The following is a 10,688-nucleotide window of genomic DNA, read 5'->3' as shown; positions in this document are numbered from 1 at the left end:
CGACTTGGGCTCAGGTCATGATCTTGCGGTTTGTGAGTTTGAGCCCTGTGTCGGCCTCTGTGCTAACAGCTCAGAGCCTGGAGCCTGCTTCAGATTTCGTGTCTCCTCCTCTCTCTGCCCCTCCCATGCTCATGCTCTGTCTCTTTCTGTCTCTCAATAATAAGTAAACGTTTAAAAAAAAAAAAAATGTCAGTGGGCAGCCCAGAGCCTGCTTGGGATTCTCGTCTCCCTCTCTATCTCTGCCCATCCCCTGCTCTCATTCTCTCTCTCCTTGTCTCTCTCAAAAATAAATAAATAAACATTTTTTGAAAAGTTGTCAGTGGGGAGAATCTTTACCAAGTCAATGAAATGGATGAGAATGAATTCTAGGGGTTGTTCCTTTGTTTTCCCTGCTTTCCCTGCTTTCCCTTTTCAAAGGTTTTCTCTGCTTTTAAAGCTGATGGACATTGGCTTAGAATTCCCTGTTGTTTTGGGTGGCCATTCATTCAATGCTGCCATCAAGACTAAATTAACTCAGCCAGAGATCTAAAAAGGAAATGATAATAACAAGGAAGAGAAGTGGAAATGAATGTCTGCAGGACTTATATTTCAAATGCCTATGAAATACACATATTTTAAAGTGTTCTGAAAATGCATTTTAGATAGACTTGTTCATGAATGAGTTTCTGGTTATATTTTATATTTAAAATAATTTCTGGGTATTATGCCATTAAAAATAGTTTTTGTGGTTGGCATAAGAAGATATTTCAGTTATGCTTCTTGCTTTATTTTTCTCTAAATTGTTGGAAGTGAATCTCCAGAACTCAATACTTTGAAGAAGAAATAAATTCCTTTCTTTTCATCAACACTTTTATCATTATATATACTTTTTTTTTTTTTCCAGGAAAACATTTGTTTCCTAGGCATAGGATTGGATTTATCCTTTCAATTATGTAACTATTGGGCAAATATTAATGAGTATTACGTGCACAGCATTGTGTTGGACATTTTAGAAGGAATTTTTAATCTAGTTGAGCAAACCAGATTACATTTATAACGAGATGTTGTTACATTGTCGGTGTAAATTTCAGAGAAGGAGGCTATCACTATCGTATGGAGCAGTCTAAGGAATGAAATGTATTTGGAATAGCCAAATGGAAATGACCATTTGATAAAAAACGGGATGGTGGTGGGAAAGCAAAGGTACTGACATATACAAAAAAGCCAGACATGTTGAGGGGCTGAATGAGATTTGACTAAAAAAAATGAACCTTTCAGGTGAATGACAAGAAATACTATTCTATGTGTGGTCGATTGTGCTTATAGTTAATTTCAGGCTGCAGAGTTTCAGCTTGAGGCAAGAAGAAGTAGACGATAACTAAAGAGTGAAATTAAATTATGAAAGGCTAGAATACTTTTCAAATAATTTGGGTGGAGTTTAGATTTAAGAAGGTCAGCCAGGATTATAGTTTAAATATGTCATCCTGACCGAAGAAAGGCTTTCATTGGGGTGGTGGTGGAGAGAATTAAAAAGTTTAGACTTTGATGGACCTGAGATGAATCATTACTCTCATTAGGGTATTTCTAAGCATGGAGATATAAATAATGGTGAAAAACAGGAAGGAAGAGCAGACTTTTCCTCAACATTTGAAAAACAAATATCTTTGAGAGGAAAGAGAGTCTTAGGAGTTATGAGTATTTAGGAATAGCCTAATTATTATTATGGGATATTTGCTATGATTATGTAATAATTACTCTGCTAAATATTTTATATTCATTATTTAAATTAAAGACCATGAGTGGTTTTATAGTGTTTTGCTATCAATCAAACATGGATATTTTCTCTCAGTTTTAAAAAGATATTACCTACTGTTCATTTTTTGTTTAAGTATTTAGTAAATTGTCTCAACAACACATATTATATAATTCATTTGTTATCTTTGACTTAAAATATTCTTCCTAACATATACTAATTAATGTTTTAAGCCAAAGTTAGTTTATGAGCTTTTCATCTTGTTCCTATGATTAATCTTTCTGTCCTATTTGTATATTCATTTATTATTTAAGGTTTATTAAAACTTATTATGATTTTTATTTTTATTTATTTATTTTTTTAGTGTTTATTTTTGTGAGAGAAAGACAGAGCATGAAGGGGGCGGGGGGAAGAGCAGAGAGAGAGGGAGACACAGAATCTAAAGCAGGCTCCAGGCTCTGAGCTGTCAGCAGAGAGCCTGATGCAGGGCTGGAACTCATGAACCATGAGATCATGACCTGAACGGAAGTTGGGTGCTTAACCGACTGAGCTACCCAGGAGCCCCTTTTTAAAATTTATTTATTTATTTTAGTTTTTAATTTTTTAGATGATTTCTAAATCATAGTAGAAATATTATTTAAAACATTTCATAATCATAAATAGAAAACCTATTGACTTACTGATGTGTTCTACCTTCTTTAGTGAGCTCACAAAACTTTCAGTAATTATGACCATTTCTAGTTGATTTTCTTGTTTTCAAATCAGCAAATCTGTTTTTTACAAATAATGATACAGTAATCTCTTCCTTTGAAAAATGTAAACTTTATTTATTTTTGTCTCACTAGCTTGGCTATGACTTCTAAAACTATACTGAATATATTAATAGGCATTCTTTTATTAGAAGTATATGTACATTAGGAGTTAAGCATACTCTTAGTTATTGATTTGAGATATGTATGGTAAGTAGTATATATACATTTAATAATAATTTCTGAGACGTTGGACGTTTTTTTATTTAAAAAGGATATTTACTTTTATTATACGACTTTCTGACAGTTAACAAGATGATTATGTTTTTCTTTTTTTACCTGCTGAGATAGTTAATAATAGTAAGTGTATTGCATTTCAGACAACCTTCAAATAAAGTCAAGTTAGTCATGGTGTGTATTAATTTAATGTATTACTTGGATGGGCTGTCTAGGGCTGAGATTTCCTGTCATTGAGTTCTCTTTTTAGATGATAACGTCAAAAGTCACACTACTGAAGTGAATCTCAAAGCTTACATTCCTATAAGGTCTAGCACTCTTGAAATACAGTTTTTTGAAGATTTTCAAAGAAGTAATTGATAAAAGTTTTTTTGTTTCTAGCAGCATTTTTGGAGCAAATTCATTGGTCAAAAGTTGCTTAATGTCTTTCAGATTTTTGTTTTCTTATTGAGTTACTTTTGGTTATTTATATTTTCCAGAGAAACATCCATTTCATGTTATTTTTTCCAATATTAGTATGGTATTCTCTTCTTTCTGTCTGTATACAGAAGGTTTAGTTTAATTTCTCTGTGTGTTTATATTGTCTTTCTTTATTAGATTTTCCAAAGGGTACTCTGTTTTATTGGTGCCTTCAATAATTGCATTTTTAATTGTTTTCTAATTCATTAATTCTACTTTTAATTCATGCTATTCTTGGAATTATTTTGTTGTTCTTATTTTAAATACTGTATTTGAGTTAAAAGTTTAGTTCAATTATTAATTTCTTTCTGGTCTAATAACAACAATGTTGATAGATATAACTATTAATTTAAATATGGTTTGTTTGCATTCCATAAGTTTTAATGTACAGTATAGTTCTTATTAGAGTCTATAATTGCAACTTTGGTTTCCTCGTTAAAATTTACATAGTACATTTGAATTATCAAATGATTTGATTTTTACATTGGGTAATTTTTTATTTAATTCGATACTATTTAATTGTGAACAGAGGATATAGTTTATGTAGTTAGAAGTTTTCATTTTGAAAAAAAAATTCATTCATGTGGATATTCACTAACAAACAAATAGCTGGGAAAAGTAACCAAAGGTTGCCAAACTTTATTGAATATCAGAATTATGGGAGAGTTTATTAAAACACAATTTGCTGTCTCCACTCTTAGGGTGGCCACCAACCATGGGCAGCTGGGGCAAGCAGGCACACACAATGGCAGGCAGGAGGAAGTTAGCTTCACACAGATCAGACAGCCTGTGGCAAGGTCTCACCATTAACTGTGCCTCAGGCAAATGTTGGTCCACGGGGGAGAGGTCTGGCAGGGAGAGAGCAGTGTGTGCTGTTGTAGGATAGGAGGAAGAGAGAGGCCACTTCCCCAGAAATAAGGGACCAACCAGCCTACATGCCCAAAGGAACCATAAGGTTTGCTTTATCAGAAAAAACAAAGCAGTACAAGATAATTTACTTAAACATGCATACTGCCTTCAGCACCAACTTAACCATTTTCACAAAAGCCCAAAGGGAGGGGCAGTCGCCAAGATAGAAAAGCTGTTTTCTGAATCCTATTTAGTAAATCATTCCTTCAAACATAATAATAAAGGAAAGCTACATCAATGAAAAGAAGGTAAATGTTGTTATCAAAGGATGTGCATGCCATGTGTTTTATGTCTGTGGATTAAATTCTTCCCAGCATACTACCATTTGTGTTGATATTATCCCTTAGAAATCTTTTACTTCTGAAAATGTACATCTGGTAAGAAAAACTGAGTCAGTGACTTGTGCATACATAAATCACTTCTTTCTTCCTCTTGGAGGCAGTTTCAGTCTGAAGACCTCCCTTGGAAAAAATAAATAAAAAGTAAATGAAATTAAAATAAAAAGGGAAAGTAGAAAAGTTAGAAAACACAGCCCAAATGACAGTAAATGTTAATGGTCTGATCACACACGCCAAAATTGTCCTTCAAACTGAAGTGTGTATTAAATAGTAATGGATAGATATACTTCTCTGTGAGATCTGATTTGTCTAGCAAATCCTTACTGACATATACTCTCATTTACTACTATATAGCCTTTTGAAAATGCCATTCCAGCAGAGCATAAAAAAGGTTATTTAGATTAAGTATAGTTACAAGATAAGCAGTATACTGAGTTCATTGGGCTTCATGCACGCTCATTTAATATCCACCGCTCCATTACTCTGAATCAAACTGTCCCTGAAAGAACAAGAAGAAGGAAAAGGGCATTAAAAAACACAAATCACAAGGTAGAGAACATTCTTCTTAAAAACGAAATGGTCTCCATGTGTTACCATTTAATACCATGGAAATACTTTCCTGACTTTTATAGCATGCAAAGAAATTGCACCAATCTATTAAAGAATGCAATAAAAAAAAAAAAAAGACTTTGAGGTGGGTTAACATTTTCCAGGTCTTTATCATTCTAGATGGGCTTGGAACTTCAAAACACTGTAAAATATTATAAATGGTATCCATTTGCATCTGTGTGCAGCTTATGGCATAATGAATGCATGACCACTTAACCATTTATTGAATACAGAAAGAAATACGATAAGACCTTCACTGATATCTTTTAAAACAAGGCCCAAAGCCAAGTTTTAAAGAAAGACAGAGTGCCAAAACAGTTTTTCTATTTCTTTTCCCCTTAACTTTAGTGCCATTAAATGGCTTTTTGGACTTTGTTTGAAATTCAGGTAATTAATATAACTGGAGAAAATAATTTTTAGAGGGATAAGGTATTGTGATAAAATATAAACAAGAAAAGCCTAAAGTTTAGAGGACAAAATGACAGTGCTAATACCAAAGTTATACGGGGTGATTTAAGTCATTGTTAAGGCCTTTCACATGTTCAGTTTGCATTTGACAGTGGCTGAACTTTATTAGCCTTTAATGGCCTTCATTAAATTATATTTGGTATCTAAGAGGCTATGCATTGAATGGGGATCATGAGGACATTCTCCTTTAGAAATATATATACCTCAACTAAGGAGGTACCACCCTGAGCATCTTGTTTTAGGGAATAGTGTCCTATCTTATTTCAGACTGTGGACAAATGACAATTTTTACAGATTTTCTTTCAGTGGGCTCCTTCCCAGTAGCATTTAAACAGTCTTTCTCTTAAATTAAAAAAAAAAAAATCCCTTATGGACACTTCATCTTCCCACGGTTATTGCTCTAGCTGCTATTGTTCTTTGTCTCCTCCTCACAAATAGGAAAACATTCCGTGCATCTTCTCACCTCCAAACCTGTCCCCAACAGACTGTAATCTAGCTTCTTCACTGACCTTCCCCTGCTCAGCTCACACCAAGGTCGCTAGTACTGACGTGTAGATAAATCACATTTGAACTTTCAGTCACTGTCTTCCTCTTATCAGTTGCTACTACATCACCATATTTTGTAAAGGAAAAAAAAATTCCTTTTTAAATGATTTTTGCACATTGGTCATAAATATGTAGGCTCATCCGGGCTCTTTCGTAAATCTGATTCTCTTCTAAACCAGGGACTTATTTCTAGGCAACTCATTCCCTCTCCAGCTTTGTTAAAGACCCCGAAATATGTACCAATAGCCAGACTATAAATAGTAGGCTGTCAGTAAACATCGATTTCCTGGCTGGCTGACCCACCATCCTTCTGTTCCCTAAGCCCACACGGCAAACTCACTAGAGGGCATTTTTAATTGGAGGTCTCTCTGTTACCTAGAACTCAGAATTTCCTAAAATGAATGTATCATCTCCACAAACTACTCCCATCCTATCTTCCCCTTTAAGAGGTGGGGAGACAGACCTTGCTTCTTCAGTGTGCTTCCTAATTTACTTCATGGTGTCAGCTGCCACCTGGTTGCCCACGTGAGTACCCTGGGAGTCTTTCTTAACTCCTTTCTCTCCCTCATTTATTTCCCAGTGAGTCACAATATCCTACCATTCTAATGCTGCCTTATGTCCATTTTCACCGTCACCATCATGTATCAAGGAACAATTACTATTTTATATTTAGACTCCTTCCGCAGCCCGCCAACTTCTTTCCCAATCTCCAGTTTTAATCCAAGATTTTTTCCTACTGGGTAAATTTCTTCTCCAAAATCAAGGCTAACTCCACTAGTGGAATCCCTTCAATTTCTTTTTACTGCCCTTCGAGAGGAAAAGAAGTGCCTGCTTTGTTAGGATGATTTAAAAGGCCCCAACTTACACCTTTCCCACCTTCGTTCATACCAGTCCCCGTTGCAATAATAAACCCCAGTCACAGTAAACTTTGTTCACTTCTTCAAATCTCATATCTGGTTTGGAATATACATACACCTTTTCCATCCATTGTATTACTCATTATTGTTTATGTTTCAGTCAAATTTCACTTGGACCAGAGAGTCAGCCCTGATCCATGGCCCCCACTGCCCACCTCCTCTATGCTATTTACTCCTGTTCAGTTCTGTAGCATGATGTGCCTTTCTTTTAAGGCAGTATTGCTGTAAGAGCAATATAATAAAAACAGGCATTGCCATTTCCTCCTGATTACCTTTCTTACACACCATAAGCTCAGTGAGTACAGAAATCGTGTGTGTCTTGCTCACTGTATCTGATACAGAAGTAATACATTGCATAAGCTCAATAAAGATTTAGAGCATAGGAAAATAGTGCATGCCTTAGCAGTATTGGGAATCCCTGAGGTCATCATGGTGGACCCTATCAGAAATTTCAGCAGGGTGCTGATCCTTTTTTATAAAGCTCAGTCTTTAAAAAAGAGGAATCCTCTTTTTAATCCTAAAAGGAGGAATCCTCATTTGTTGACTGTTTATAGAGGCATGGGAATTGCTATATGTGTTAACATTAATCCTCTCCATAGTTTTCTTGTCAAAAATGATTTATAAATTACTCCTAGTCGTGCCCTGCCTGGGGAGGCTGCAGTTGTCTCAAGGTTCTGTATACTTAACTGGCAGTTTATCATTTAAACACTCATTAATTTGCCCAAATTATTTGGTTTTCATTTTTATTTCTGACTATAACACTTCTTTCTTATGATAATAAATCCTTTTGTTTATCTTGATTCTCTCTTATTCTAATTCTAAGGAGCTGTGTCTTTTATTTGTATTTTGGTGTTTGATGAAGGAAAAGATGATTTTCTTAAACAGTAATACACAAATTTACAGAGCAGTTAACGTGGTCCCTCTTCATTTTCCAGAACTGAAGAATCCAGTTATTTGTTTTGTCTTCATATCAAAGTCCACAGTCATCCCACTCTTGCAGTTATTTAAGTCATCTTAATCTCTGTATTTGAGTAACTATCAGCTCCATTCAAATTGATTTTTCACACATTATCCGTGTCTGGATTTTGTCATCATGTTAAATCTTAAATGTGGCCAACCAGTGTCTATGTACCCTGATGGTCTTTTTTTTTTTTTTTTTTTTTTTGGTGTAGGGCAATAACTTGACTATTTCATTGTTGTGTCTTCTTTTTTATTCCTATGGTATTTGAAGTTTAACAGAATCCTCACAGAGGACTATGATGAATACAAACAAATAACTCTTTATTCTTAAGCATTTTGGCACACAGATGGTGAAAATTGTATTTTGCCAGTACGATTTTCCTTGGAAGATTCCAACCAACACAACAGGAAATCTCCTCTTGCTTACATATAAACATGGCTTTCCTCAGAATTTGTGTTAGTAAAAGACAATGTGGTGGCATAGCTGGGAAGCATCTGAGCTTTTAAAAACTGGTAATATCCTTCTAAAGAGTTGCTGGTTTATTGTATAATAGTGAGGATTCAGGCAAAATTTCCCATGGGTAAGCATTTAAAAAAGACATAATTTTAAGGCAAAGACATATTTAATATAAGAAATACCATAACTGAGGCATGAGCCACCTAGATATCCCCCAAGTCTTTGGCTCACTTGAGTAGATGGAACTTGTAAGATACGCATAAAATTGTCTTGCATACCCATTTCCCCAAAGGTGGAAGCCTGGCTTAGCTCCCAGTATCTCCAGGGATTTGGGGTGGGGGCTTGAATTTCCTGGCCCCAATAACTTTTTCCTACCAAGCTGATCTCCAGACGGTCTGTCACCAATGCATATACTATTCCATTTCCACAATAGATCACCTTGCTGCACACCACCCAATAACTCCTGAGAAGAACTGCCACTATAGGCAGCAGGTGGAGAAGGGTTACTATATAATAAAGAATCCAGAGCATTATTGAGCAAGCTTGGGAGTCATTGATTAGGAAGTGATACATCCCTAATACAACTAAGCATGTCTGTTTGTATAACCATGAAAATAGAGTTTTTAATGTTCAAATCTCCTATTTTTTCCCCTCAACTGACAACATCTGAAATTTCCTAGATCTTGAGATTCAAAATTAAGAAGTTGCTTGTCATTATAGTGGATATGGGGTCATCTATAATGTTGTCTAAATAGCCTTTACCAATATGTGAAGTATTTGGGGGATATTACTGAATATGGGCATGATTTGGGAATAGATAGAATTGTTATTATTAAAGATAGCTACATACACATTTGTGGAGTATATCTTTCTTTATTCAGTAGTTGATACATAACATGATGTTCAGGATCACATTTCACGCTTTCTGGATAGTCGTTTTCAAAATAGTGACAGAACGTGAAAATTTCCATGATGTAACACATTTAGGAAGAAATTTAAAAATTCTTATAAACCTGTAAGTTCTCTTTTGAATATATATGAATAAAGTGTAAAAATGATTTGGGGAACATTTAGGAATCCCAAGATAATCTGATCTTTGTGTGTGTCCAATTTACCAGCTGTGTAATGCATAGAGCTAACAAGTCCTCAAATGAAATATATACAGCTGAATGACAAAGAAAAATCTCAATATGTATAGAATAAGATATCTATGCAGCATCTCAACAACAGTATTATTAAAAAAATGTTTAAAACTGTCAGTATGCTCATTGTTCAGAAAAATAAAAAGAGATGCAATGAAGTCATTTTTATCTAAAATCATTTTAATTTTTTTTAAGTTTATTTATTTATTTTGAGAGAGAGAGCACGTGGGGAAAGGGCAGAGAGAGGGTGAGAGAGAGGATCCCAAGCAGGTTCCATGCTGTCAGCACAGAGCCTGAAGTGGGGCTCTATCTCATGAACCTTGAGATCATAACCTAAGCCAAAATCAAGAGTTGGATGCTTAACTGAATGAGCCATCCAGATGCTGACAGCATTTTAATTTTTAAATTTTAGTGGTTTTGGTATTCAAAAATTTTAGTCATTCCTTTGCTGTTTCTACAGCTCCAGTTTCTTTTTTTCCTTAAAAATCACCACCCCCCCCCACACACACAGCCTCAGTCTTATCTGAATCTTATAGTCATGAGGAATTTAACTTCATTTTCAAATTAGGATTTGTTCTTAAACCTGGTAGAAAAATAACAGCAACATCGGTTGTTTATAATTACTAGTTATTATTCTTCATTTAATTTGGAGACCCCAAAATTTGCAAATAGTGGAAGTAGTGATTTAGTAGAGAATCTTTGAACAGTCATATTTCATTTTTTGAAATAAAAAACTAGAGAGGTGTACTTACTCTGGAATCGTTCCCTTGAGTTTTACTTGGAGATTTAAAGCATATAGAAAATAACAAAGATAATATGGCATACAGCCATTTGCTCACCACCCTGCCATTTTGTTTCCAATTTTATACAGTAATTATTAAAAGTAAACTTGGATTTTCTGTCCTTTTCTAGTCCCCATTAGCCTCTTTCACTGTCAAGAAGTAGCTATTATATTTTTAATTAATACAACTTCATAAACTATATGTATTGCATGTGTTTCATAAAATACATGTAAATGTCATAATAATTTTTGCATTCTGCTTAGTTTTTACTCAATGTAATGTTCCTGAGATTACATTTTATAGCTGTAAATTAATCCATCATATAGATATGTTTAGATGTTTTGAATTTTCCTCACTTCCTTGTTTTCTTGAATTTCATTTTA

General features: G+C 34.6%; 1 pseudogene; it reads right to left on the bottom strand.

Moving 5' to 3' along the window:
* Positions 1-4,880: 4,880 nt before the first annotated feature.
* The window catches only part of LOC109267661 (histone-lysine N-methyltransferase SETD2-like), a 73,861-nt pseudogene continuing 68,053 nt past the window's right edge, over positions 4,881-10,688 (bottom strand).

The sequence above is a fragment of the Panthera pardus genome, unplaced genomic scaffold, assembly GCF_024362965.1.
Source record: "Panthera pardus isolate Hobbes unplaced genomic scaffold, ASM2436296v1 HiC_scaffold_2, whole genome shotgun sequence".
NCBI classification, from domain to species: Eukaryota; Metazoa; Chordata; class Mammalia; order Carnivora; family Felidae; genus Panthera; species Panthera pardus.
This window is presented reverse-complemented; position numbering and strand designations above follow the sequence as displayed.